Genomic DNA, 4,711 nt, shown 5'->3' on the forward strand with positions numbered 1-4,711 from the left:
GACTGTCTTATCTGCATTGAAACTGCTTAAACCCAATTTGCAGAAATTGTTTTTTTTTGGGGGGGGGTGAATAAGAGACTACCAGGCATTTGTTTCACCAGTTGTCAATTTCCATTACAGCATGGAAGTCATCTTTATTTGCCACAAAACTTTGACATGCCCATCACACCTTACATTTATTTCCCTTTTCTTCTTATTCCTCATTTTCCTTTTTTTTTATTTTGCTTTTTTTCTCTCTGTAATCGTTGTGGGGTTTCAATCAGTTTTTAGGTCTATAACAAGCACATCGATACTATTCAGTAAATTGTTTTTTCCTTTTGCATGTAGCATGTCTCTCTCTCTCTCTCTCTCTCTCTCTCTCTCTCTCTCTCTCTCTCTCTCTCTCTCTCTCTCTCAGGTTGTATAGCCTGTCACCTATGACGAACGTTTTTCAATCAGGGAAGCTGTTTACTTAAAACGAACGCTCAGCCTTTTATGTTCACAAAAGACAAATATGTTTTAGGTAAACGTTCTTCATTTGGTGTTCGAGTAAATCACTGAAATTGCCTCAGAAAATAATTATTTAGCCAGAGACTCATCATTCTGTTTTCCACTTCTATAAGTCTATATCCTTATGGTATTAGTTAAGTGTCAATGGTTTTTCTAATTTTCCTTTCAAAATATAAATATATTTTAATAGAATTTTTACTGTAAACATACAAATGATTGTCAGAAATCTGATGATTACTACGAATATATAAGAATAATTGGATCTAATATAAGTAATACAAACCTGCACACACACACACAAACATATATATATATATATATATATATATATATATATATATATATATATATATATATATATATATATGCATATACTGTATATATATATAAATATATATATATAAATATATATATATATATATGCATATACTGTATATATATATATATATATATATATATATATATATATATATATATATATATGCATATACTGTATATATATGTATATATATATATATATATATATATATATATATATACATATATATATATATATATATATATATATATATATATATATATATATATATATATATATTATATATATAAATATATATATATATATATATATATATATATATATATATATATATATATATATATATATATATATATATATATATATATAGACATCAACCTCAATGACATTTAATAACGAATTCCATCTTAGGAATATATATCCACTGGAATTCATTTATGGATTCATTAATGAATTCATTAATAGATTCTGGCTGAGCAAAGATTCGAACCTTTGCCTATTAAGCCGAAACCATGCCTGCGAGGACTCTACCAACTGAGATATCAAGAGAGTTATAAGTCTAAAACAAGTCACTGAACAAATTCCTGTCGAATTGGTTTTGGCTGAATAGGCATGGGTTCGAATCTCTGCCCAGCCGGAATCTATTACCAGTGATGAATTCCAGAGGATATATATTCCCAAGATAGAATTCGGTATTAAATGCCACCGTGGTTGATATTTACATTGATTGAAATCACAAGTGTTAGTAATATATATATATATATATATATATATATATATATATATATATATATATATATATATATATATATATATATATATATATATCTTCGGTGAAGGCAGCAACAGCCAGTAATGAACACAAGTTTAATGGTATGGATAGGGAAAGAGTAGTTCAAAATTTCCTTTTTATTATTCCCAACGTTTCGTGATTCTTAATTATATTGTCCAGGGGTAAAAATAAAACATATACAAAAGAATTAGGAAACAGTTAAATTTTTTTACAAATTCATTCAAAACTATAAAAACCAGTTAAAATTTAAATGAAAATTAAAAGGAAAAAAATGAATAAATAAATATATATAAACATCAGACAAAGTAGTGGAACCAACCTTGCAGAAGCGTAGTGAGAAACTGTATGCCAACAAGAGTTAGAAAAGAAACCAAAGAAAACTATGACAAATACAACTGAATAGAAGAAGCTTGGGTATTTAACGACGGAACTAGTCGTTTGATTAATATGGATTCAAGAAGAGGTAAGTCATGGTTATTTGACACTTGACCAATGATGGTAAAATCTTTGTTTTCAATATTTTGTTTGAACATTTTAGCATGAATCCGAATATTAGAATGTTCAGGGTTGGATATTCTGCAACCAGTTCGATAGCTAACACCTCTATGGGAATCAATTCTGACCTTTAACAACCTCTTGGTAGATCCTACATAGGTCCCAGAGTTACACTTTGGGCAATTATATTTATGTACAACACCAGAGGACATGTAAGGACTCAATCGATCTTTGAAGTGGAAAAGCGAGCCAATAGTGAGAGGGTTCTTAGGGATGAGTTTAACTTCCACAGCTGGGAAGTGTTGTTGGATAATTTCTATAAACGTTTTCCTTAAGAAATCCTCATGAAGAAAAGGAAAACTCGCATAAAATTTTAGTTTAGGAACTTTAAGTGTTTTTGGAGTCTGAGCCAACTTGTCCTTCAATAATCTATTAAGAAGTTTAAAGAATATTTTGTTGGGGAAACAGTTTTTCTTAAAATATTCACATAGATAAATAATTTCAATATGGAAAGATTCCCAACAAGAGGTCAAAAGGAATGCTCTGTGGAGAAGAGTAGAAATAGAATTAGTTTTAAAATTATAAAAACAAGAGCTATAAAAGTTTGAACCTAACCCAGTGAACGTCTTTTTAATAAAAATCGTGGTACTAAAACCTTCTCTATTTCTAGACACCAACACATCTAAAAAGGGGAGTTTGTTATCTTCCTCCTTTTCTACGGTGAATGTTATATTTTCAGGTTGTGAGTTGGCAAAGTCAAGGAATGATTCAGCGCCGAACTCATCTCTGAATAGAGCAAAGGTATCATCAACATACCTAATGCGACAGCCGAGAGAGGGTTGTGAACTCAAAGGCATGATGCAATCGACTGAGTTATATTATTGTGGAACACTCTCCTTATATACAAAACCTCAAGGCAACAGGACATGACAAGTTCACAAGACAGACAATATCACAGAGGAAAAACCAGACATGAATTTTCATGTTCGTTTTAGTGCGAGGGAAGAGCGAAGATACCAGCATAATATATACAAAAGGAATTATGTACAATTGTGTGAAACACGGTTGGTACATGGCTCCCCCTCTAAAAATGACATACTGAACATGTTAAATAGGTGCCCTGAATCTGGAGAGGTAGTAGTAAAAACTGCGCCGATTAGCAGCAGTGAGTGGCTGTAGAAGTCGTTGGTTGGGGTGCGAGCAAGTGGTGCATGATGGGTGGCTGTGCTGCCGCTCCGGCTCGTCACGGGGTAGGCGAGTGTGTCCTACGGCATTCATAGGCGTGTGTCCTACGTCATTCATAGGCGTGTCCTACGGCATTCATAGGCGAGTGTGTCCTACGACATTCATAGGCGTGTGTATCCTACGGCATTCATAGGCGTGTGTGTCCTACGGCATTCATAGGCGTGTGTCCTACGCATTCAGAGGCCTACGGCGTTCATAGGCGTGTATATCCTACAGTATTCATAGGCGTGTATGTCCTACAGCATTCACGTCAGCTTCGGTTGAAGTTGAACAGGTGTCCTCTTCGTCACGAGTGGAGGCGTTGATGGAGGTTTTGAAGGTCATGAAGTGGCTGTCCATAAGGGCACGTAGTAGGTTCACCTCACGAGGAGAGCTGTCTGCGGCAGGTTGCAGGCGAGTGATACTGGTCATTTTCCCGAGGGTGAGCGAAGCCCTTCGGTCCCCCAACGGTTGTTGAGAGAGCTGAAAAGGCGTTGCTATACGGGCGGCTGGCGACGGCGAGTACTGCTGCAGAAGGTATACGTTGACGGCGTCATAGTACGGTGAGAGGTGGAGGGGGGGGGGGGGGTGGGGGGGAGGGAGGAGCGATTCACTCCGGGGTCACCAATGTGACGACCGAGAGAGGGTTGTGAACTCAAAGGCAGGATGCAATCGACTGAGTTATATTATTGTGGAACACTCTCCTTATATACAAAACCTCAAGGCAACAGGACATGACAAGTTCACAAGACAGACAATGTCACAGAGGAAAAAACAGACATGAATTTTCATGTTCGTTTTAGTGCGAGGGAAGAGCGAAGATACCAGCATAATATATACAAAAGGAATTATGTACAATTGTGTGAAACACGGTTGGTACATGGCTTCCCCTCTAAAAATGACATACTGAACATGTTAAATAGGTGCCCTGAATCTGGAGAGGTAGTAGTAAAAACTGCGCCGATTAGCAGCAGTGAGTGGCTGTAGAAGTCGTTGGTTGGGGTGCGAGCAAGTGGTGCATGATGGGTGGCTGTGCTGCAGCTCCGGCTCGTCACGGGGTAGGCGAGTGTGTCCTACGGCATTCATAGGCGTGTGTGTCCTACGGCATTCATAGGCGTGTCCTACGGCATTCAAAGGCGAGTGTGTCCTACGGCATTCATAGGCGTGTGTGTCCTACGGCATTCATAGGCATGTGTGTCCTACGGCATTCATAGGCGTGTGTCCTACGGCATTCAGAGGCCTACGGCGTTCATAGGCGTGTATGTCCTACGGCATTCATAGGCGTGTATGTCCTACAGCATTCACGTCAGCTTCGGTTGAAGTTGAACAGGTGTCCTCTTCGTTACGAGTGGAGGCGTTGATGGAGGTTTTGAAGGTCATGAAGTGGCTGT

The sequence above is a fragment of the Palaemon carinicauda genome, chromosome 14 (assembly GCF_036898095.1).
Source record: "Palaemon carinicauda isolate YSFRI2023 chromosome 14, ASM3689809v2, whole genome shotgun sequence".
Taxonomy (NCBI): domain Eukaryota; kingdom Metazoa; phylum Arthropoda; class Malacostraca; order Decapoda; family Palaemonidae; genus Palaemon; species Palaemon carinicauda.